The sequence below is a fragment of the Ornithodoros turicata genome, chromosome 6 (assembly GCF_037126465.1).
Source record: "Ornithodoros turicata isolate Travis chromosome 6, ASM3712646v1, whole genome shotgun sequence".
Classification (NCBI taxonomy): Eukaryota; Metazoa; Arthropoda; class Arachnida; order Ixodida; family Argasidae; genus Ornithodoros; species Ornithodoros turicata.
In genome coordinates, this window is record NC_088206.1 from 9,970,466 (window position 1) to 9,997,008 (window position 26,543).

Below are 26,543 nucleotides of genomic sequence, written 5' to 3' on the forward strand. Positions count from 1 at the left end.
AGAACGCGGTTGAACTACGCAACTGACCATCCCTGCTCGCCTTGTTAACCGGATGAGAAAATTATCTGTACAAAGGTTAACTGAAGGAACGCACCCATGAGTATTTGCTTCTAGTGCTGTTATATCCCTCTGTGTATTGTGCTGTACCGTGTTGAACATCACGCTATATGTACACTGACCAGAATTTGCGTATAGGAGCATCTGGAAAGCCCGAAACTGCGGGTCGGCTAATTACTCTAATCGCGCCGAATTTCCCGAAATGTTGCAAGGCCTGGTATCTTAGTGCTTAGTTCCACTGCAGTGGGCTACAGAGAATAGGCTCGTCTGCGCATTTATCGTTTCCAAACGCATTTACTGTTATGCGCCACTGCGAATTGTGAGATGTGATCTTGAACAACGCGCTTCTGAAAACAGGCACCGCACACGTTTATCGGCGCGTCTATCTTTTGAACGTATTATAGGCTGTACATTTAAAGGCTTCGCAACCTGCGCTGTGTGCACTGACCAACTATCTCGAGGACATACGTGCTAAAATACTTTTTTTTAATCATTCAGTGTTTTCACACGTCAAGCGTCCTGGAACAGCTGGTCGCTGCAGTGCGACCTACGTTTCCATTTTTTTTTTTCTATTTCTATATTTTAAAGGCTTCGTTCGACTTTTTTTTTTCTTTTATTACTGAAGCCTATAACGTGGTCCTGCCGTACCATGTTAGCATCGCGATATGCCGCGTCTTTAACTCCGTGCCTTTTCAGACTATATAGAGTTTCTCTTCCATGTCAATACGTTATGAAAGTAGGTCAGCCTTTTGCGCGGCCACTCAGCTTTTCTCTTTCCCCTCGTGCACGTAGAACGGTCTCATTGGATCGCTCTTAAATAAGGTAGGACTCGCAGAGCCACGGCCCGTGAACAAACGTGCATGCGTGAATAATACCACAGACTTTAAAGGGTCCATCTCACGCATGTGCAAAAACACGGATGAGAAAAACGCTCAATGCGAAACCGGCCTTATTCGGACTGTCAAGCAATTCAATTACGCGACGCAATTTACTCCCATGTTTCCGTGGTTACTAATTTACTCCGAGTGTTATCGAACTTAATTCCAGTCGGCACGACTTAATCAAAAAAATATAAGTTACCTACACCACGTTGAATGACATAACTGGAATTTCGCGTGCCAATTTTGTGGATTTAATCGTTGACCCACTCCTTACGAGAAGTAGATGCCCGCCTTGCATCTAAGGCAAGGACAAAAAGTTTCCGTTCTCGTATGCTGTGTGCTCATTACATGTGGGAACTACCGTGTTGCTCAAACTGTGTATTCTGAGTCCTTGGTTTTGCTGTACATAACTGGATCCGACACACATGGGATGGCACACGCGCCTGTAAAAATTGTACACGTGCCACCCACAATGTCATGTTCTTCTTCTTCACTAACTGAGCGGGAGTTGGAACTTGGTGGCTGCCCAAAGGGGCGCCTGCAGCTCAATTTCTTGTGAGTTTCGACAATATGGCAGTGACTATCATTCGTGACACTCTGTAGTGACCATCACATGTACTATTGTGTCTTCTTTACAACTTGCTGTTCTTTAGTAGCAGCTGGATATGCCGCTATTCTTCAAAAATGCACATAATGCTTTCGTGGCCTTGTCTTGTTGTTGAGGACTGGGCCAAGGTCCAAGAATCTTATAGAAGCTGAATGGACGGTTGTCAAGTTTTTCCAGTGTCGTTTGAAGTTTTCTTCTACGTTTCTCAAACACAGGGCAATACATTATGACGTGATGCGTATCTTCAGGGGACGATGCAAGTTCTGCAGAGTGCATGGGGAGTTTGCTAGCTTCATTTTGTGAAGTGTTTTTCTTGTATATAGTTGCCCCAGTCGGGTCCTGTGAATAGCTGTTTGAATACTTCTGTCTAGGCTGACAGGGATATTTATTGTCAGATCTGGATCTATTGTAGAGAGCTAATCTGCGTGCCGTAGAGACGCCTTCCAGAGGTTTCTAGTGAGTTGTTGAATTGTGTTCTCCAGGTGGATTTTGTTGGCATGTTCGCTAATTGCTCAATGCAGGAGAAGCAGCGCGTTATGTACGCAAATAGCTCTGAAAGAGATTCGACTCTATAGTAAATGTCAAATGTACTGAATGTCGCGGCGCAATAAAGTTATAATGATCGTGCTAATTCCGTGTTCAAAACAATCAAAATGGCGGTGTTCCAACGCGCTGTTGAAAGGCTGCTCCCCAATTCGTTCATATTTATTCTGGCACTTTTCCCACGAAGAGAGTGCAAACTAAATGGTAATTCGCCGTCCCATCGGGATTCAACGCTGATGCCATTCACGCTCATCTTCTTCCAACTCTCTCGCATATGCCACGCACGTCGTTACTTACAGTGTGCACGAGGATGATCGTATAGCAAAGGCTTCAATGCGGCCTCAGCCGCGTCATACGAGTTAGTTTCCTGTTGGGACATTTATGCAGGAGACCTCCTGAGGGCAGCCACATGTTCACGAGCCGAAGATAAAACGGCGCTTTGCTCCAACACGCCCTGTTAATGCGGTACAACCGCAACATATTCGCATGCGTGCTTTAGGCCTTATTTGCGACACGCATTTACGGAGCGCTACGTGCTGCCAGTGCTCTGGCCTGTCCGCTTAATTGTTAGATGGAATTCCATTCTGCTAAGGCTTAACACGAACGGCGTGATGCCTATAGGAAGCCGTCCGCTAAATCTTTCCACAAACAAACGTCAATAAGCAGCGGTAGCGTACGGATTTCTCAAATAGCGAAATATAAATTAGATATCATGTGAGATACGGAATAAATACAAATTTTGTTGAGCGCGACGCCGTCTTTGCAAACTAGTATACAGCCCATGCATAAACTCTGCAATAACGCGCGGTCAGACCTCGTTGGTACTGTGTAATGCAAATAAAACGTCGATAGTGTTGGTATCGGTACGAAACAGAAAACTGTAGGAAGTTATCTCTGATGGCAAATTTCCCGTAATAATGTCGTATGACGTAATGTTAAGCCGTGATAATATGATGTAATATTCACCATGTGATATCATCATACATCACAAGACTTTAATAGACATAAGAATAATTCTAATAATAAATTCTATCGATAACGTCCATACGTGAAATCGGACTTCAGTGCATGAAGAACAGCTCACCCATGTCAATCTCGATATTTCGTTCTGTGTGTCTTCGTTAAATGGTACGCACCCTCTTCCGGCGTCGGTGCACCAGTTTGTAGCATATCCGCCCACCGGTCCCATGGTAGCGGGTTCGATCCCAGTCAAGGACGACAGTAACTTGGTGGCAGTGTACAAGTTGCTTCGATAACGCAGTCTCCCACGAGAGGCGTTAAACATGGTGTGCTGAGATTTAGGTGCAGCAGTTGAGCAAACTTTGGCGTCGCTCATGATAAAAGCTGTCTCGCGTTGAAAAGCCACGAGTTGTCATAGCATGTGTCAAACTGCCCTGGTCTAACGCCGTGTTGAGTTAGAGTTTGAATGTAAATAGAAAAGGGGGATAAACGAATTCTGCTATATCAGAATAGCAGCTATAGAGTATATTCTCATAATGAACCCCTAGGAGAATGAACCCCCACAGAAAGGAAAAAAAAAGATTTAAAAGATAACCCACTTGCGTTTTGTTGCACATGAAGCATAATTCTGCACGAGAAACAGCGTTTGTCCAGAAGCAACCGTGTGTAATATGATCTAAACATCTGTCAGTAAAGCGCACGCTATATATACGCTTTCTGTCGTTATAGCGTAATTCATATCAGACGACACGGTTTTCTTCACCCTGCACAGAGCGCGTGAGAATCATAGTATTCGTCAGGGCCTCAGAGGCTCCTATGGGAGCTTTTGTGCCGCCTGCAGGCATTATGGGAGGTGCTACATAGGTGCGTCCGACGAAATAAACGAGCCGCACTGTGACAGTGCGTCTACGTACTCGTAACCAAAGGAAAGTGGCGAACGTGACTCCCATTTAGCGCCCTTTCGTACGAACGTGATATATACAACGCATCAGTGCACTGTCGTCTGACAGTTCATTACTTAGCCTCGAAGAAACAGCTTCGGTGCCAGAATGGCCAAAGCTAACTATGCGATACTTCTCTTCTTTTTTTTTTTTTCTTTCTCTGCTCTTAGTAGACTGGGTCATTTCCTTGGTTGCGCGTACAACGTTAAGGGCACTGTAGCGAGCATTTTTTTCTTACACGAGACCTATATTCTCGGAAACTTATTCTCGGACACTCCCGTACGACCGCTGTGGCAAACTGCCTTCGCTTTGTCTTTTCGTCTCCCCCCCCATCTTTCAGTGTCTTTTGTTGCACAGTCAAGTAACCCAAAAGAGCTGAGCGGCAAGAAAGACTTCGGAACATAGTTTGAATAACAATGGACCATTTGCGCATTTTTGTGAGATGTGGCGCCCTCTCGAATGTCGTCTGCTACTGCCTGACAACAAATGCACGCGAGGAGGCGCCGCGGTTTCATTTTCGTGTCTTTCGTTCCAGCGTACTGTGTGTGTGCACTGTTTGAGTACCCATCTTAGGTTTCGAGTCCTGTTTCTGCTGCTTCCCTCTGTACGAAGCCTGAGTGTCCGTTTGATGCATGCAACATGGCGCTGGTGCGCCGAGTGGCCCGCCGTGCCACTCCATGCCAGACCAATAAGCTGTAAGGAGCGGATGCAGGATTTTTCAGGGAGGGGGTCCTGACTTGGCCAGCATGGTAGATATATGGTATATATGGTGATATATATATATATATATATATATAGATATAGATACTCATGGAACGATGCGACAGCACCAGAGGACACGTGTTTCGCCGTGTTTGCGGCTCGTCAGCTCTGGCTAGCTGCGCATCGTTCTGAATTGGCAAACCAGTCGCTCAGCGAGCGATATACACCTGGGAGGGTAACTGAGCACTCCTGAATGCCACAGTGAAAGCCAGTGAATTACAATGAGGGGAAAAAAGCCATTGAAGAAACAAGTAAATGATGCTAGACGTGTTTGAAATTCAAAATTACAGATTAAGATGGCTTCTATGGCTGCACGCAGAGAAACAGATACTCATGGAGCGATGCGACAGCACCAGAGGACACGTGTTTCGCCGTGTTTGCGGCTCGTCAGCTCTGCGTAGCTGCGCATCGTTCGGAATTGGCAAACCAGGGGTCGCTTAGCGAGCGATACACACCTGGGAGGGTGACTGAGCACTACTCAATGCCACAGTGCAAGCCAGTGAATTACAATGAGGGGGAAAAGCCACTAAAGAAACAAGTAAATGATACTAGACGTGTTTAGACGATAGATTAGATTAGGAGGGCGGTTGACCACGAGAATGAAATAAGCAGGAAAAATCAGAAGACGACAAAGAGCTTACAGGAAAACACAAAGGGGAGTTTATTAACACATATAGGGATAGGGGTCGACGTTTCGGCAGTCAGCGCTGGCCTTCGACGGGACTGGGGTTTGGTGACAAGAACAAGTTTTGTATATGGGAGAGGGTTATGTACAAGGGAAAGAGAGCAGCGCATGCGCTTTTGTCATAACTAGCACAGGTTGGTCACCTTGGTTGGTGACCTTGGTGACACAGGTTGGTTAATTGACATATATATATATATATATATATATATGACCTATATATATACCGGGTGTCTCAGTTAAATCCCCGGGCTAAATAATTCGCGAACCGGTGCACCAATCGAATAACTTTCTTTTTTACAGGTATCTGTCCAATACCGCCTACAAGATGCGCACCGCGTGAATGAGCGGCAGGCGCTCATTATTTAAATAAAAATTCAAATGAGTTTCGTGAAAAAAACTAACTTCTAAAGCAGGGCGCCGTCGGCATTAAAATGGGTACTACCCCTTCTAGGACCTTCAGTAGATACCTTTTAGAGAAAAATCTGCAACCGAAGCGGGTCATTTGTTGCAGTAATTAATTGGTTTCGGTTTACATATTTTTAGCGCGGCTGGTCGCGGTGAAGCGCAAAAGGACGCTCTTTCACTCCCATGTCCACCAATGAATTACGTCCTTACACCAATGAATTACATCCTTTTGCGATTCGCCGCGACCAGCCGCGACAAAAATACGTCAACCGAAACCAATTAATTACTGATTTCAATCTCCTCGACGATCTACTTGACTAATCTTTTTCGTCCGAAAAGTGCTGCGATATGAAAAAAGTGAATTTTACGGATCAGCGCTGCTTCCGCAGCTGCGGAAGCTCTGGCAACAACAATATCATCTTGACGTCACTCCTTAACCGGACGAGTGAGAGGACATCGCTCACAGGAGAAAGGCGTCGCCCGGACGGCCCGCACCACCGCGGCGTTCCTTTTTTCAAGGCCGTATACTCTGATTGGTGCTGTAGGGAATGACGTTTTCGGTTTCGGTACCACCCCCTCCCCCGCGCGAGTAAGAATTCTGGCATGATGCCTGATACTTTCAACGTGGTGGTGATGGCGCTGATAAAAGGGTTCGCCGTTGTCGGCTTCGCAGAGGTGGGCAGCGTTTGACAACGTCCTGCGCCTACTCTTGTCATCTATTCCATCGAATAGCAGCCAAACTGCCCCACTATTTCGCGTGGGATTTTCGATCGATCGTCGTCAGTGGTGAAAGAGGAATGACGATCGCACCATATAGTTTCCAACCCGGCTCTAGCGGATGCGGCCGTCCCGTTAAGCCTCACGAACGCCCAAGCAATGAATGAATGAATGATCGCAGAGTGTCGAAAAGTCAGCGATTGCCTGTGGCTGGACTCGAACCCTGCACGTATGTACAGTAACAATTGCGGAATGTGCAAATGTGCGGCATTTGGATTACTGTTTGGATTGGTTGGTACAATGGCGACGGCGTGGTGGCAGCGTAGTGTAATTTAGTAGCGCGCACCTGACCGGCAGTCAGACCATTCGGCAATCGCACGCCACCAACTGGTTTTGGTCAGTACGGAAATTAGGTTCCAGGGGCGAATTCTTCGGTGGTGCTGTGTTCATTGGCCCGAACTGTGAAGGGCAGATTCTCCTCAGACTGGCTACGGCACCACTACCGCAACACTAGGCTGAAGCCTATGCCGTCTATAATTGTTTACAGGCTTCGTCAGGCTATTCGTGCGGTATCCGCACACCCCTGCGACGGGAGCACAACCCTTCTGCACCCTCGCCGGTGCCTGTCTTCTCCCCGCCTTTTTCGTTTTCTTATCGAGGTGAGTGGGTAAGTGGCCTACTCGTCACCGAGCTCGTACTATAGACCCTGGAGCAGCTCTTCCCCTTTTACACACCTTTCTCGTCTCATGACTATACTTCATCGGCCTGGCTGGTACCCACAGCTATGCTCCTTCGGGCGAAGTTGTTCTCCAGTATGTACGTAAGCTAGGGTTGAAATACGTCTAAGGGGTCATCGTCCATAGGCATAGGTTCCTTTCTGCGTGGTAATACGAACATGGTCTTTTTCGTGGGTTCAAATGCGATATAACGGCTTAGCCACGTTGCCTGTATGCGTTTATGGAACCATGAACGACCGCGCATGAGTGAAAGAGAGCTTCACACTCAACAGCATTAAGTCTCAGGCGTTATTACCTTGTGAGTGACACTGATTCTGATCTCAATACAGCTCCTTCTTGTTGAAAATTGTCCGTTATTACGGGGTTTGGACAAACAATAAATATTGATCCCTCCTGTGAAACCAGGGTCTCGGATTAATGAAACGGTGTGATGGATAGGCGTTAATATGAGACTAGCGGAAAGGACTCCTCCATCCTTGTCTTTCTTGAAGCGGGCTTCTAAACTTTCGAAAGTCAAGGAAAGAAAGCAGGAAAAATGCAAATGTGATAGTGCGATAGAACGACTTAGCAATTCTGCTGCTGTAGGAGTTTAACCGCGGAGCATCCCTCCCCCCCCCAAAAAAAAAAAATATATATATACATATATATGTGTGTGTGTAGGTTAAAGAGGTTGATATATCATACGGCTGTGAAGTTGAATAAAAGTAAAATGATAAGGCGTGGAAAACAGATCATATACGTATAATATACGCATATACGAGGGTGGTTCCATAAGTTTCCGGCCCGACCAACTTTTAATAGTCATAGAGACGAAACAAGTGTATCACTTTTCGACATAGTCACCCTTAACTTCGATGCACTTTTGACACCTTTCAACCAGCATTCTTATACCCTCGAAAAAACAGTCCGAAGTTTTGTCCGCAAAATGCTGGAAAACTGCCTCTTGCACCTCACTATCGTTTTGAAATCTCCGTCCTCTGAGATCCCTCTTCAAGTTTGAGAACAGGAAGTAGTCACTCGGTGCCAAGTCTGGACTGTAGGGTGGGTGGTAGAATTCTTCGAAGCCGCACTCCTTCAGTGCAGCTTTGGCAACAGAAGCCGTGTGGACAGGGGCATTGTCCTGGAACAACCGGACACCTCGACTCAACCTGCCGCGCCTCTTTTCCTTGATGGCATCTCGCAGTCGGTGCAGGAGTGAAGCATAATAAGTCGCACTCACTCTGGTGTTCCTCTCTTTGAAGTCGATGAGGAGGATCCCGTGACAATCCCAATATATTGTTGCCATGATCTCCTTTGTGGATTGTGTGACCTTGGCTTTTCTTGGGGGTGCTTCTCCTGGTTTGCGCCATTCCATCGACTCCTTTTTCGAAAGGGGATCATAGTAGAGCACCATAGTCTCATCCCCTGTGACAATTGACTTCAATATTTCTTCTTCGTTCTCTTGACAGAGCTCCAAGAACTCTTTGGCACAGACGACGCGCTGTTGCTTTTGAACCGACGAGAGAAGTCGTGGCACCCATCTCGCTGACCTATTTCATGTGACGGCCCTCGCCGATGATGCGAAAAACGGTTGTTTTGGAAAGCCCCAGCCTTTCTGAGATTTCCTTCACCTTCAGACGCCTGTCGCTCAGCACTTTCTCCTCGACAAGAGACAAATTTTCTTGTGTCACCACTTCCACTGGACGACCATCACGTGGATCATCTTCAGTGGACTCTCGCCCCAGTCGAAACTGCTTAGCCCAGTCCCTGTACACGTTGTCTAGTCGCGCTTTAATTTCTATAGGCGAAAGTCCCTCTTTTGTCAAGAATTTTATCACAGCGCGGTACTCGATTTTTTTCCATTTTAACTGAAGAGCGCACTCTGGCTGTTTGAAGTGCCGATCTCCAACCGACAAAAGCATGGAGAGGGTTGAGGGTGGTGCTTCGGCCCTCCAACAGATGGCGCCACGCGTCCTTCATCGCATTTTCAAATTCGCGCGCATTTTCTACCTCGGGCCGGAAACTTATGGAACCACCCTCGTACATATAACACATACAGGGTGTCCCAGCTAATTACGAACATATTTTTAAATAAATAAAGATATACAGGGTGTCCCACCGAAAAAGGACCAGGGGCTAAAAAAAAAGACGGAGTGCTGGACACAAATGGAACCAATTGTACGCGTTTAGCAGTTGTGTGTTGTGTTTTAGCAGCGTACCCACACAGGTAGAGAGGTAGCAAGAACAACAACGACAAACCGTTCGAAGAAGTGAAAGACGAATGAAAAGTTGTATTTCAATATTTTATCACGATTTTGATAGCTTTTGACGCGAAGGAAGGAAGGCTTAACACCGTTTTCCGGAGAACATACCCTGGTTCCAAGTCGCCAAGTGTGGTGCAGATAGGTAATTATTAGTTGTCTTTGCTTATGGGAATTCGCCAATTAGGTGTCTTTGAAACGGCAACGATTCTGTGAAATAATCTAATATTTCGCTAGTTTCCAGCAAAATAAATAAAAATATAACTAATGTACTTGTATAATGCTTCATATGTTTGGCCCCGGTGTCTTAATTATCGACGCCGACATCATTTGCGAATGACAGTCTGTTTCTTCGTGTAGCTCGATGCAAGACAAACGAATGACATTCGATGCGACTGTCATTCGCTGGGAATGTCATTCGGTTTGCCGTGTGACAGGGGTATTATACCCCTGTCACCTGTCAACCTGTCGGGGAACATTGAATCCAATACTCTTTGGGAAATTGACACGTCACATGCTTGGTGTCACTACACGCATTTTCAATGGTCATTGGTTTCAATGATCATTGAAGACTGCCCGTGTGACAGGGGTATTAGGCCCGGTTCCACCAACGTGGATCACCTTTTGAACCCAGATCAACGGTCGCTTAACTTGAATTTAACACTAAACACTGTATCACTAAAGGGAGTTATAGTCGCTGAAACATTCATCACGTCCTCAACTGATGTTTGTAAAAAAAAGAATTGAGTGTCAACTTAAATTTTTAGCAACCCTTGATCTCGGTTCAAAGTTAAATAGCATCGCTGAAACCGTGCCATAGAAACGAAAGAACTACGACGTGACTTAGCACTGTAGTGCTAAGTTATTGTTGTGTACCAGGGCGCTTTCCATTATTTGATTTTGTGGTTATGTTGACCCAGGGTTGACATGGCAACATTTTGTCTGTTGCTCTCATCCTATCTTTGACGAAATTTAAAGCCTTTAAATGTAAGCTCAGGGAGTTTTATCGGACTTTAATGAATACAAGAACCTAAATATGACGCGAAATTGTACCACATCACTCATACGATGTAGCTTTTCCGAAGCTGAAGGAGAGCAACTTGCCAGCAGCAGATTTCTTTCTTGTCCAGAAAGCTGCTGCAGCGATAATATTGTGACCGACTCATTCAGTCGGTTCACTGCAGTGGCTAAGCGGGAAAAGCAAAAAGCGCTCATAGGTGTGATCTTCGTCTGGGGTCTCTCCGGCTATTCATACTTGCTGTACAGGCGATCGGAACGTGTGATCAGCATTGGTTGTGTTGCAGCCCAAAACGTTACACACAAACACAACTGCACATTTCGTGTTGCAACGCACAACACGATACAGTTACGAGCAAACCTCACATCAAAACTGTACACAAAGTAAAGTACCAAGAAGCTGCCGCCATCGGCACTTTAAGGACAGTACGGAGTACCATATACTGAAGTCAAAACAAATCGCAAAGTACTTCAAGTACTGAGCAATAAGCTGTGTTAATGCAACGTATTACTGTTCACCTGGCTTATCCATCTACTCAGAGCACTCTGTTCTTGTGGCTTGGGTGTAGCATACAAGAAGACATACTTTCACACATGAAAGCAGAAGTCGTTGATAAGAAGTTGTTGACGGAAAATTTTAAGTCAACAGAGCGTGATTGATTATACTTTGAATGCTAGCGACTCCGTTGAACTGGCGTGCACACGTAAAAACGCAGGCATGGGGTAACTTCAGATAGTTTCCAAGAATAACCCGTTGGAGGAGAGAGCAGCGGTGGCGGTGGTGCTGGTGAAAGGGCATGCCGTTGTCGGCATCATATAGGTGGGCAACGTCACGACTGCCGCCCTGTGGGAATGTGCGTCCCGGGCCGACTTCTAAGGGAACTGTGCCGACATATGTCTGAAAACGTCTGAGGAAAACCCAGGAAACCCCCAGACAGCACAGCCAGCACCGGGATTCGAACCCGGGTACCTCCAGGCTATAGCGTCACTCCTCCAAACTCGACTTACCGGCCCCAAACGGGCCCCTATACACCATCCGAATGAGAAAGAAGTTTTGAAGTTGGAGCACGTAGGACGTGCAGAAGGCGAAGAAGAAGAAGAAGAAGTTGCAGTGCTCATAACACCGTAAAAGTTAAAGGAATGCTATTGCTTGGTGCAAGAGCATTGCCCATGGCGAGTTGACCGAATCATGACAGACAGATTCGCAGACTCACTGCTGTGATCCTACGACGAGAACTCAAAGTGTAGTTCACGTGGCTACCAGGTAAGCTTACATACCAGACAAGGGAAACACGCACATTCAGTAGCTGGCTCTAGGGCGAGTGTTAAATTTTCATTTTCTTACGGGTATATGTCGCATATAACCACGGATGTTCCACAAAAACCTCCCAGCCGAATAATGCTCATGCTTTCAGATAACTTCGCAAACATTTTTGAGACATTGGCCAAGATGTGAACAGCGAGTTGCCCATTTGCATACGCTCAGTAATTAAAGCTTTTGGATGTAGTTCGTTGCCGGGACCACTGCGTTTTTGTAACCAAAGAAAATAACTAGGTAAATGATATGTTTTCACCTGAAGCAGGAGCAAATTAGGAACGAAATTGAACAGGAATGACTCTCGTATATTGCGTGAAACGTATAAAAATTAAATTTTGTCGCCCGTTTCTTGAAGGCGATCCGCCATCTTTACTGAGGACCTTCTGATCTAACCCGATGCACCGCATAGTGCGTGCCTGCGGGGGGGGGGGGGGGGGGCACTTTAGTCTAGGTTAGGTTCTACAGATTGCGGGGGGGCAGACCCTCCCCCCCCCCCGCAATCTGTAGAACCTAACCTAGACTGACCTCACTAAAGTGACGTGATCACTAGGGATCGCAAGTTTCAAGTTCGTTAGGCTTAGCATTCCCGTGTTTCGCCTGCGCTAAAAGTGGATCAGATAGGGTTGTTAAAATGCATATAAAAAGACTTGCACTGCACAGAATTGTATAATTCTCACATTTTCAGATTCAGTACATGGCCTCCTTCCACTTCGATGCAATATTTACCTTTCAAACCCTTTCACAAATTTTTAAAAACGAGTAAAAACGGTAACGAACTACAGCCAAGCTTTTATTTACCTCACAAGCATATGTAACTGAGCCGCTCCCTAGTCAGCTCTTTGCCCATGTCTGAAGAAGGCCAAAAAAAAAAAAAAAGGTTTTCCAAACTCCATCAGGCATCGACTCAACCTTACCTTATTCAATAAACAGCGAATGTTTCGTTGCCTCGCACACACAAGGACCGCGGTTCGCGTGCTGGCGGTGACGTGCGGGTTTGCGAGACCAACGTAATGTCGTATATGACATCCGCAGGAGCGCAGTGCACCACGCCACAATCGAAGTCATTTTCCCGGTGTTAGTGTTGGCCACGGGGCGTACATTGCGAAGTAGCCACTCCACGATTCCTATCGGAACCACGACGAACTATACATAGCATACATACATAGCGATAGTAGCGTTGTCGAAGTAAGAAGGTTGAAGGAGAAGGACATTGGTCCTGTGCAACGTTCAAAAGAATATGTAGCATATGTAGCATATGTAACTGAACCACTCCCTAGTCAGCTCTTTTCCCATGTCTGAAGAAGGCCAAAAAGAAAAGTTTTCCAACCCCATCACGCATCGACTCAACCTTACCTTATTCAGTAAACAGCGAATGTTTCGTTGCCTCGCCCTATCGGAACCACGACGAACTATACATAGCAGTTGCCGTTCGATAGTTGTCCAAGTAGGAAGGTTGAAGGAGGAGGACATTGGTCCTGTGCAATGTTCAAAAGAATAAAGTCAGGTTGGGAAACCGGATGATCACTCAGCTACACTATCAGGAAAAAAAGGAATAAAATGGAGAGTAATTGCAGCTTCTCGTCCCCTTTAGACTGCAATTACTCTCTATTTTAGTCCCCTAACCCTGATATTTACTCCCCAGGACTGCAAATTGTCACTGAACATTCTACACACACAGTCTACGTATATTTGTGCTCTCGGTCAATTTGATGGCATAAGGCTGCATAACTGAGCCAACTTATAGCAATTTTCCACCCACACAAAGTAAGAAACAGTTAGCGCTTCTTTCTTCACAAATTGTGCCATATGCATGTCGCAAGATTTTATATCACTCGATATATCACGGTTGACGGTCTGATTCAAAGTATTTTCACGCATTGACACGGATTATGTACCTGGGACTCTTAGAATAGAGCCTGAAATGTAGTCTCCACTCTGTGACATTCATTTACTCCCGTGCATTTACTCCCGAAAAGGATTATTTTTTGTGCCAACGCTTTTTGAGCCAAAGAGGAGTAAAATTACTCCTTTTTTTTTTCTTAGAGTGTAGGGGGAAGACGTCACACTACTCCATCACTAATGTTATAGCCAGCCGCAATAGGAGCTGGGGAATTATCACTAATTTCAGTCGTTGTTTTTTTTTTTTTCATTGGGAATCTATGTAAGTGGGCCGGTAAACCCTTCTCAATGTGTGCAAGAAATGCTATGCTGCCCCCCCCCCCCCCCCACACACAGACACACTTCACGCAATGGAACATTTCATGCCTGACCAAGATCCACCAATAGAACAATTTTTGTTCTCCAACGGGAGCACACGAATCCAGCTCTGGTTCTAGGACCCAGGAGCACATAGCTCTGACAATGGAATTCGCCTCTAGTAACTGACATCGTACCCTCTGCTATCCCCAACACTGGTGATCGGGTCTACTCACCAACCGTGACTGACTCATTGGTGTACACTGCTGGTACACGGAGTTCAAGAATCATTTTGAATCATTGAAAATCATACGGTCATTCATGTGGGTCTTATGCCTTCTATATTTTTAGATTGTCCCTATTATAAATCACTGTGAGAAGACGATGAAAAATATGCAAGAAACGAGAAAGGAATATCTTCATTTCTGCTAATTCATCAGTATTAGCTGTCGTCATGGCTGACTTCCGAACCTCCAGGAACATGAAGTACGGCATCGTCATCGCATTATTCTTGCTGTCCGGGGCACTTTTTGCCGCCGGCACAGTACTAGTGCACCTTGACATCCCAGGAGGCCGCGGCTTGTTAGCTGCCGCCGCCTTCACTCTGCTGATGGCCTTTACGGTCATCTATTTCGTATGCGTAAAGAGCCTTCAAGGGTTCGTGTTGGACGTCGAGTCTATAGAGGAGCACCTACCAAGCTCAGGATCCGAACCCCAACCAGTGTCGGAGGCCATGCGAGTGCGCATCCAGGCGTGGATACAAGACGTCAACAGAGCTTTGTGGCCGGAAGGCGTCCCAGAAGAGCAAATCCAGTACTCTAGGCCACCGTCGCCAAGTTCAGGAGCGGGTAGTTCTTCCCGCTCCCTGAACTAGTGCGCGACAAGGCGGCGGACAACAACATCAGTCCGCCGCAGGTCCTCCAGACCATCGGAGGACCATGTATAGACTATCCCAGCCTTGGGCAACACCATCAGCCCGCTGGATGTCCTCCAGACCATCGGAGGACCGTGGACAGAGTGGCCTCGCGGTGGGCAACACCATCAGCCCGCCGCAGGTTCTCCAGACCATCGGAGAGCCATGGAGGAACTGGTCTAGCGGTAGGAAATACCATCAACCCTTCGCAATTCCTCCGGACTACCGGAGGACCATGGACAGAGCAGCCTAACAGAGGACGAACACCATCAGCCAGCTGTAGGTCCGCCAGAACATCGGAGGGCCATGGAGGAACTGGTTTAGCGGTGTCCCATAACATCAACCCACCGCATATCTTTTTATCGCCATATATCGGCCTAGTGGTGCGCAAGAGAATCAACTCGATCTGGAGAGCGCCTGGTGTCAACGACGTTTTCCTTAGGTTTCACAGAACCATGAATAAGTAGCAGGCACATTGGCGCCCACGATATTTCCTCCAGGTCACCGAACACCATCGGCAATATATATGCAATATGCAATGTCGATATGTCGATATGTATGCAATATCGGCATACGTATTGCCGATGGTGTTCGATACATAGTCGATGTTGGTGTTGATACATATTGCAATGACTCAGAGGCGGGCAACGCTCTCAGCGCGTCGTATATTCTCCAGGCTGTCGGGAGACTATTCATATACCAGTATAGCGGTGCACAGCGGAACGCGTTCACGCAGTTTTCTCCAGACCTCCGGAGAACACCGGCAGCCACATCGCTCGATATAACGCGCCACGAACCAACTACAGTCCAGCCATGAGTAAGTGGAAGATAACACTACTGATATGACAACTTAGCGACGCCCAATGCTATTCGTCCTCGGCCTATTTCTTCACACCACGAAAGAACACTGGCAGACAAATGGCTCACTATACCGGCCATCAACCAAGCAAATCTTCTCCAATTCCTGTCTGTGTTCTTTCTGCTGCTGAATGTCCACCATGAAGCAATCACAGCCCAGCAATGACTAAATAGCAGGCTGTACAATCAACCCGACAGAGATCATCAACAGATTATACAGATTAAGTGAAGTGTTCACACGCTTCAACAAGGACAGCCCTTTTGGATCCTACCGCACCCGGAAGTACACACAGAAATTCCGGGAGTCAATAAGAAATCAGAAACGGACGCCTCCGTGCTCAAGACATTGCCCCTAGCATACCTTTAGGGCATCTTCTCATCAAAAACAGTCTATACATCTATACAGATGGTTCCTCTAGAGAAGATCTGAAAGCGTATGTATCCCAAACCACGCGGAAGGGATACAGGCTCTCGCACGGCACCTCAGCTACAGCTGCTGAACTACACGGTATATTCAAGGCACGATTCCACATGAAGAAATCTCACCCCAAAACTTGGCTCATCTGCGCACATTCGAAGTCCTCCTTAGAAGTTATCATCAAAAGAAGGGATTTGAATTATAGGTGCACAAACTATTTTATATCCTCACCACACTCATCGATGCCGTAGAGTCAGGACACAGTGTAACACTGCGGTGGATTCCCTCCCACTGTGGTATATCTGGGAATGAAGCAGCCGACGAAACAGCCAAGGAAGCTCTAAGCAAGACAGAGCTCAACGCCATACTTTCTCGAAAGCCAACTCCAAAGCCTATCTAAGAAAAACGACGACCGAAAAATCGAGAGGACTCTGGAAGGCATACCTACCACCTGCTGATAATCTCTCTTTCATCGATCCTAATTTGACAGCTATTGTTCCAACATGCCTGGGGAGACCACTACAAACAGCCATCCACAGAAAACTTGTCAGCTCTATTCATGGACAATGCTCTACAGAACGAAACTCACATCAACTTCGTTCCTCACATCCCACCGTATATCTTTTTATCGCCATATATCGGCCTAGTGGTGCGCAACAGAATCAACTCGCTCTGGAGAACGCCTGGTGTCAACGACGTTTTCCTTAGGTTCCACAGAACCTTATCATGGGCGCCAATGTGCCTGCTACTTATTCATGGTTCTGTGGAACCTAAGGAATGCCAATGCCAAACATCCCGCAGAAGCCTTCGCAGTTACGCTGAAGCTTCAAAGAAATGTAGCTGCAGGTACACACCAGGGAGACCGCATAGCTCCAGAAACCTTCCTGTTATACGAAGAAGAAACACCATTTGAAGGCTGGAAAACACTGACAGGTAGAATGTTCTTTATAACGCGCCACCAAGGAGCCATTCTCAGGCCAGCAGTACCTACACAGCGTGAAATACTATCAACTCACCCAAATATCCTTCAGGCCAACGGACCGGCCATTGATGCAGACAAATAGATGTGCGCAATCTTATTCACTCAACGCCACTGAAGGACACAAGGAGGCAAATCGCTCCGGTGTAGCACGCCCCCAAACGGCAGCCACAGAGTTGCAATGACAGAGCGGCGCACTCGACTGCCGGACCACCAGTGCATAGGAAGGCTGCAGATGTTGCAAAACAGCGGTATGCAAAGCCATTTGCCCACGGTATGTTCTCCAGACTCCCGGAGGACTCTTGCAAAAAGACCACTTGCTATGACACGTCTCCGAGTAACCACCATAAGGTGCCACAGTGGAGCAAGTCGGGATGTGTTACTCTGCGTGAATGTGGGCGTGACTGGGGAACAACGTAAAAGACAACGCGCTGGGGGTGAGTGCGTGGCACATTGTTTCCTAGCGTGGCTTGGTACGTAGAAGAGGCGGTAGCCGGCATTGTGTAGTTGGTAGCATCTCTGACCGAAAATCAGAGGGTTGCGGGTTCGAATCCCGCTGCTGGTGCCTTTTCTTCAACCGCCACTGCTCAACAGAGATGCGGCTCCCAATACGTTGGAGGCCAGTTGATGCTTCGACTAAATGAGCCCATCGCGCTCCAACTAATGCTCCCATGAGTTTGTCAGAAAGATGGCAGTTGACGAGCGAGTTTCATGTAAAAAGCAAAAGTGTCCTCTCTGTCGCAATCCTTGCCTTCGATATTACTAAAAAAAGAACGTATTTCATGTCCAGGCCATCCAGTGACTACGTGGATCAGGGCACTGGGCGACCCTCGCGGGGAATGTGCAACGATTTATTGATGCCTCCTCCATGCCCAATGTTGTGGCTGCAGGCAGCTTGGGAATCTGGACATGATGGATGATGCCAAGTTCACTGCACCATTTTCATCACTCTCCGCAGAGGTAACCGGGAGGCTGCTCACCCCAAGTTACAAGTTTTCGCACTCTCGAGCGCCATTACAAGGCGACAGACATTCCAAGGTATTTTCTTTTTGTTTTCGAATTATGCAGCGTCCCTTCATGACTTAAAATTCAATGCGATTTTCACGTTGTTAAAAGACGTAGCGTCATTCGCAGTCAGACCTGTAAAGTAATTAATTGCAAGTAATTGAATTGTTGTAATTAAATACTTTCTTAGTAATTAATTACTTCCGGAATTACATTAGGCTTTATGTAATTGTAAAATTACATAAATTACTTTTACAAGTAACGCGTAACGCATTTTGAATTACTTTCGGAATTACATTGAACGCTGTTTGGGAAGGACCAATGTTAGGTTTGGGTCAGTTCCACACCGTTTCTTTACTTTTTTTTTAGTGATTACCCAAAGACTCGATTCAGATCGGTACACTTTTCGTTTCGGTACAGATTTTTTACATTCGAATATGGAAGGACAAAAACCCTTGCGCCTTGGGAAAAGGAGTACGGATTGTGGGTATCAACCCCCACTTCAGTCGTTAGAGTGCTTGAAAGACCTTCCTTGTGTTCTCGAGCTGTTCATAAAGTACAATGTTCAGCTGCCCAGCAGTGGACCAGTGGAGCGTCTGTTTTCGGTTGGTGGTCTTATCTTGGTGTTCCAGCCAAGTGAGAATTGCTTTTCAGAGGATCATCATGCTAGCAGATGAAACATATGGTTTAAATTATTTGCGGGACAGGAATTGCGTAGCTTCACACAAATACTACTACTACGACATAACTTGTGTTCCTGACATTATTGCACAAGATGTAGTATCCATTATGATCCTTTATATGAGGGGTATGTACAGTGCAACCAACAGATGCTAATTACAAATATGTGTTTCCTACGGTGTTGAAATGGTGTAGTTTGTATCTGAGAGCCATAGTGAAACACAGGCAGCAAGGACAGACTTTTGATGCCCTCAAGAAACTTGGCAACACATTGCAGGGACTCTGGATGCTGCGTAAATTTCCAGAACACAGAGATCAAGGCTGCGTTTAAACAACAAGTGGTTAGAGAAATCCAAGACAGTTGCATGTGTAAGCAGTTCGCTGTTGGATTTGCTTCTGTCCGAGATACGTTATTTCAAAGGGGACACACGGGCACACTCCCAGAGGTACTAGGGCTGGCTGTGAAATAGAATGAGGAGAGAAGGAAGATATACGAGGGGTGTTCAAGTCAAACCGGGACTTTCTGTCTCCTAAGTGTACAAATGGCTCGCGCTACTTATTTTTCGTCATTTTCACACGCGACAGGCCTCCGCGTTCACCACGTGGTGGTCCAAAGTTTGTGCAAAACAGAAGACACGTGCTGGACAAGATGGCCGACAACGAGGTGAGCGCGCACATCGAACAGCGAATATAGTCATGAAGTTTCTCGTGAATGAAGGCGTAAAGTCATCTGAAATTTATAGAAGACTTCAGGCTCAGTATGGCCACGATACACTTAGCCGCAGCAAAGAGTTTGAGTGGTGCAAACGGTTCCGAGACGGCCGTACATCAGTGCAGGACGATCCTGGCCGAGACGGCTCAGAGCCCAGTGTCAGAGTTCCTGACAACATTCAACGTTTTTCCACGGTTTTCTGGAACAAGGCTGGCGTTGTTCATGTTGATTTTCTGCCCAGTGGTACCACCATTAATAGTGCATATTACGGACAGGTTCTCAGGGATGTGCATAAGGCGCTGAAGCAGAAGCGGCCGGGCCTCATCACCAAGGAGTCCTCCTCCTACAGGACAATGCACGCCTGCATACCGCGCATCTAACGACACGCACCTTACAGGAACTTGGCTGGGCGTTGCTGCTACATCCCCCTTACAGTCCACAGCTCGCCCCCAGCGATTTCCATCTCTTCGGGCCAGTGAAGGCGTTCCTTGGGGTCCGCCACTTCAGCTGCGACGACGAGGTCAAGAATGCGGTCCGATCATGGCTGCTACGCGCTGCTACGCGCCGGTAAGGATTTCTACACTGCTGGCATCCAAGCTCTCGTGAAACGCTGGGACAAGTGCATTAGTGCAGCTGAGATTACGTTGAAAAAATAAAACTAATTTCTCGCCTGTAAGTTCATTTTACTTTTGCGAGAAATGAAAAGTCTCGGTTTGACATGGACGCCCCTCGTATAACCCTTTTTTCTTGTCTCTTATTCTGTTGGTTAAATTGTCATTTGTTTAGCAGCATATATGTGTATATTCCAGAGTCCGCTAATAAATATATCAGTTGAGAGATAGCAGTAGCTGCCTGTCCTTGGCTGCTTGTATTTCACTATGGCCATGTTTGCTATTGCAAAAAAAAAAACGAAAAGAGCAAGAAAAACACGAAAACAGCAACCTGCAAAGCTGCCTGTTCTAGTGCTCACATGGAGGCAATGCAATGAGGTAACCTGTTCCATTCATGAACTCTACATAGGAGTACACATCACAATGACAACCGATTATTCAGATTTTTTTTAACTACTTTGTCTTTTGGAACTTTGATTGCGGAGCCTATTATTGGGGCTTTATGTGATTCCCTTCTTGAGACACTAGATTGCTGATGCTGTGCAGTGTGTTAATTTTGAAACTGTACTGTGCTGAGGTATAAAAAGAGAATTGTCATATCTGCATTTGAATACATAGGAATAATTTGTAAGTACTTTCCTTGTTGACATTTATATCTGCACCAGGTCCCAACATTCTTGATTGATGGAAAATGTGAATAAAGATATTTATCTGCTTGCCATACAATACACAAATGTCGTGTTTTCTATTGAGATATTCCCTGTTCTCCAGACATAAATGTAGAAAAGTTGAAGGGGCACAATGATGGTAGAGTCTAGCATTCTAGAGTCTAGAACTTCTGTCCAGTACTGTACGTCTCAATTTGCCTAGTACTATATTGCTTTTAGTATAACCGTTCAAGTTTAACGAATCACAATTTTCATCACTGTTTTGGCGCACTATAGCCTGAGCTGCTTGTGCGTCTTAAATACTCCAATCATCATTGTCGTCCACGCCGTCGTCGCCACCACAAGGTTCCACCGCATGGCAGAGGCCATTATTTGATATCCCAATAGCTGTTCTCTAGACGCCACATGTCTTGCCACAGTTGCCATCTGTTGCCGCCTAGCCACACAAACGAGGGAAGATGAAGTTGCTGGAGACGAGCACTCGGACTACGGTGATGGGAAGCAGCAAGCTACAAGTGCTCTTTGAAGTTTGCCAATAAGTTACGCTGACCGTAAAAAAAAGCAATCGTAAGCCATGATAGTAAGTGTCGACGGGGCTCCGAACTATAATGTACGGACGGAAGGAATGCACCTTTTGTCAATGGCTTCTGCACAGAGGCTGGAAGAAAGGCTCAGGTCTGTTTGACAACTGAATGAAGGGGTATGTGTCACAATGGTCTCTATTTGGGAAACAAGCAAAGCAGGGCAGAAGGAAATACAGTGGTGTTCAAGAATACCGCATCATTGCACAGAGCTGCATTGAAAGGCGTTCTGTGGACATGGTTCACGTCCAAGTTGCCACGCATTGCCAAGCATTTCATGTCCATTATCATAGCGTTCGGATCATATAAGTATTTGATTGAAACATTTATTTTACTGAAAAACAAGCTTTATGAAGGACGGACTTGATGAAGGACGGACCTCCTGACCTGATGAAGGACGGACTGCGTCCGAAAGCTTATTTTTCAGTAAAGTAAATGTTTCAATCTCTTTAAATACTTATTTTATCTATTTGCGAGTGCTAGACTTCTTCCATTTTTGCCTGTTAGTTTCCGTTCGGATCTTATTCAAGAAGGAGCCACTGTCCACGCTGTGGACTTCTTGACTTCTGCACCAGAATGTTTCGAGCCGCTTCCATCACTGCGGTAGGGCTAGGAATTGTATGGAAATGCATGTTTTTCTGGGGACAGTATATGCATGCAGGCCTAGACTGGAGTACAGGCGTGAATACCGTTTTTATATTTCTGGCATTTTTTAAATGAATGATACTTCTAAGTATAAGAGCATATCGTCCCCATTTTCAATGGAACAATTACAAAATACGCCGTTTTTATTGCTATTTGCGCGCATAAACAAACACAGAAGACAACAAAGGGACCAACGCTGTATTTTAGGTCACAAGTCATAGCAAACGTAACTCTCACCTGGCCATTGTGACCTCGTACAAAGTGGCGCCGTCTTTCGTGGGCGCTCAACGCTTTTGTAAACAAAGGCGTTTCCTGTATTTATCACGGTTTTTGATAGACGCTCCTCGTCTCAAAGATAGGTTTTTGTAGTGTTGCGACTCCAAATTACGTAACTACACAGTAAACTTTTTTACACTTTTTTGGTGTAAATGGCTTGTCCCATGGCGCACGCATTTTGGTGTTGCCTTTACACTCAAATGATGGGTGTTTCCTAATGCACCCTTTACTTAAGTGTATTCCTAATAAAACACTATTATAATGGGTGTTTAAAAAAAACACCCTTAAAATGGGAGTATTCTATTGAAAACACCTTTTATGATGGAATTATTTGCTAGCAAATATTCCCTCGCAAATAGTGTAATAGGAGCTTCCGCGGCAGCATACCGACACCACTGGCCGAGACATACAGTTCGACGTTCTTGCTTCTATGACAAGCAGCACCGCGAACGCGGTACACTTCCAGCCGTGGTTCCATCGTAGAACCTAAACCGGAGTGCAATGCGTCCCAGGCACGCCTCGTTAGCTTGTTAACACTGTGGGACCAACGTGAGTGCAGAGGCATAAAGAGACCTGGGGCACCCTCAGTAGCCTATATTGGCGTGTCGGATGCATCATATACTGAAATAAAATCTGTTGGGGCACGCTCGTTACATGTGGTGGAGCGGGTAACGTTTGTAACGGTGGCGGGAATGTGTTTTTGCAATTAACACCCACGTTTGCAACAAGTCAAAGGTATAAGTTAATTTCTAACATCCCTCCCTGTCAAACATTGTGTTTTTAACTCAGGTTATCGTCTATAATGTGATTACTTGCTTAGCGGAGCTGTGAAACCAGCATAATTTTTCTCTCGCGAAATAAAACATCATTTTTAACACCATACTCCCAATTAAAATGGGTGTAAAAAAGGTGCATTCGACAGAAAACACCTGTTTCAACACCCCACTTTACAGCCTTAATGATCCACATTGGATAAGACGTGGTGTATGTCGATATTACACCTTTAGTAATGCACTTTTTGCACTCTTTGTGGAATAGAAAAGGGTGTTTTTGTAAGAATACACCTTGTTTGAGCAAATAAAGGTGCAAAATTATTTACTGTGTAGGTTAGTGCAAGTTTATGCGGTGATCGAGCTCAGGTGTGTGCAAACAGAGCGGTTAGGCCTTACGCGTACCGGTAACGGCGGTGAGTACAACCCTTACGTTGTTTCAGTCAGGTTTGCAGACACTCGTACATTGCATTGTTCTGCTTTGCGACGGCTACAGCAACCAAATAACATGTTGCTCGGGTGACCCTACGCTCATGTATTTCGTGGACCGAATGACAAGGTTTCGAAACCACGATACTGGTCAGATAGCGCGCGCCTCGGTTGCTTGGTAGCGGGTGGCGAGTTATCATGACAACCTTGCCGTAAGTGACCGCTTCAGGGCGGTAGAAAAAGTTGGAACTAGAGCAACACTGCGCTCTTCATCCATGCCCCTCTGAACAGCGGAAAAGAAAACGAAGGCAACCGCGGTCACTCAGCGGCAAAGACATTTTTGGTGCTTTTCTTTCTTTAATCGAGCAGCCATCCTTCTCTTGAAGTCCTTGAATTACTGTACTATGGGCTGTTGTTACTCAGTGTGCGCGCAACGGTGTTTCGTGCTCCCACATACTACTACGTCGACGCCGCAATGGGAACCAACGTAAATGGGCGGGTAAACACTTCTCAATCTGTAGAGGAAACACTATGCCGCTCACCCCCCCTCCCCCCGGCAATTGAGGATTTCATGCCTGGCCTGGATCCCCCAACAGAACGATTTCTGGTCCCCAACGGGAGAAAAATCATTCAGCACTAGTGCTAAGACACAGGAGCACCCAGCTCTGCCAATGGAATTCGCCTCTAGTAACTGACATCCTACCCTCTACTATCCTATCCGAACACTGATGATCGGGTCTATTTACCAACCGTGACTGACACATTGGCGTACACTGCAAGTACACGAAAGTTCAAGAATCATTTTAAATAACTCAAAACCATATGATCATTTATGTGATCGTTCTGTCCTCTCTTTTTTTGATTGTCACTATTATAAATCACTGTCTGAGGACGATGAAAAATATACAAGAAACGAGCCCTGGCCAATTAGCCCTGAATTAGCCCTGGCCAATCTCCCTTGCGGATCGCGGCCATCTTCTTGGGGAGAAGAAGAAGAAGGAAGGCATATCTTCGTTTCTGCTAATTTATCAGTATTAGCTGTCGTCATGGCGGATTTCTTCACCTCGAGGAACTTGAAGTACGGCATTGTCACCGCCTTGTTCTTGCTGTCCGGGGCATTTTTTGCTACCGGGGCAGTATTTGTGCACCATGACATCCCTGGGGGCCGCGCCTTGCTGGCGGCCGCCGCCTTCTTTTTTGTCATGGCCTTAACGGTCATTTATTTCATGTGTGTAAGAAGCCTTCACGGGTTCGTTCTAGACGTGGAGTCCATAGAGCAACACCTGTCCAGCTCTGGATCCGAACCCCAGCCGTTGTCTGAGGCCATGCGAGTGCGAATCCAGGCGTGGATCCAAGACGTCAATAGATCTTTGTGGCCGGAAGGCGTCCCAGAAGAACCAGTCCAGTACTCTAGGCCACCGTCGCCAAGTTCGGGAGCGGGTAGTTCTTCCCCCTCCCTGAACTAGTGCGCGACAAGGCGGCGGACAACAACATCAGTCCGCCGCAGGTCCTCCAGACCATCGGAGGACCATGTATAGAGTATCCCAGCCTTGGGCAACACCATCAGCCCGCTGGATGTCCTCCAGACCATCGGAGGACCGTGGACAGAGTGGCCTCGCGGTGGGCAACACCATCAGCCCGCCGCAGGTTCTCCAGACCATCGGAGAGCCATGGAGGAACTGGTCTAGCGGTAGGAAATACCATCAACCCTTCGCAATTCCTCCGGACTACCGGAGGACCATGGACAGAGCAGCCTAACAGAGGACGAACACCATCAGCCAGCTGTAGGTCCGCCAGAACATCGGAGGGCCATGGAGGAACTGGTTTAGCGGTGTCCCATAACATCAACCCACCGTATATCTTTTTATCGCCATATATCGGCCTAGTGGTGCGCAGGAGAATCACCTCGCTCTGGAGAGCGCCTGGTGTCAACGACGTTTTCCTTAGGTTTCACAGAACCATGAATAAGTAGCAGGCACATTGGCGCCCACGATATTTCCTCCAGGTCACCGAACACCATCGGAATACATATTGCCGATGGTGTTCGATACATAGTCGATCTTGGTGTTGATACATATTGCAATGACTCAGAGGCGGGCAACGCTCTCAGCGCGTCGTATATTCTCCAGGCTGTCGGGAGACTATTCATATACCAGCTACGCCACGAACCAACTACTGTCCAGCAATGAGTAAGTGGCAGATAACACGACTGATATGACAAGTTAGCGACGCCCAATACCATTCGTCCTCGGCCTATTTCTCCACCCCACGAAAGAACACTGGCAAACAAATCGCTCACTATACCGCGCCATCAACCAAGCGAAATCTTCTCCAAGTCCTGTCTGTGTTCTTTCTGCTGCTGAATGTCCACCATGAAGCAATCACAGGCCAGCAGTGACTAAATAGCAGGCTGTACAATCAACCCGACAGAGATCATCAACAGATTATACAGATTAAGTGAAGTGTTCACACGCTTCAACAAGGACAGCCCTTTTGGATCCTACCGCACCCGGAAGTACACACAGAAATTCCGGGAATCAGTAAGAAATCAGAAACGGACGCCTCCGTGCTCAAGACATTGCCCCTAGCATATCTTTAGGGCACCTTCTCATCAAAAACAGTCTATACATCTATACAGATGGTTCCTCTACAGAAGACAGATCTGAAAGCGTATGTATCCCAAACCACGCGGAAGGGATACAGGCTCTCGCATGGCACCTCATCTACTGCTGCTGAACTACGCGGTATATTCAAGGCACGATTCCACATGAAGAAATCTCACTCGAAAACTTGGCTCATCTGCGCAGATTCGAAGTCCTCCTTAGAAGTTATCATCAAAAGAAGGGATTTGAATTATAGGTGCACAAACTATTTTATATCCTTACCACACTCATCGATGCCGTAGAGTCAGGACACAGTGTAACACTGCGG

At 46.5% G+C, this 26,543-nt stretch overlaps 1 protein-coding gene and 1 non-coding gene across 7 annotated transcripts in view; one reads left to right on the top strand and one right to left on the bottom strand.

Annotated features, from left to right (window-relative positions):
• LOC135399023 (trissin receptor-like) overlaps nt 1-26,543 on the bottom strand; it is a 456,620-nt gene that overhangs the window by 330,438 nt on the left and 99,639 nt on the right. For 3 of the 6 annotated variants that reach the window (XM_064630659.1, XM_064630648.1, XM_064630654.1), the window contains exon 1: nt 13,224-13,289. The exons of 2 other annotated variants lie outside the window; for them this stretch is intronic. The gene's annotated coding sequence lies outside the window, so the exon portion shown is untranslated. Of the gene's footprint in view, nt 1-13,223; nt 13,290-26,543 lie in introns of those variants that run through there. One more of the 6 variants, XM_064630651.1, reaches the window with a different exon arrangement.
• On the top strand, nt 17,727-17,799 carry Trnaf-gaa (transfer RNA phenylalanine (anticodon GAA)). Its single transcript has one exon. It is a non-coding gene; the product is annotated as a tRNA-Phe (tRNA).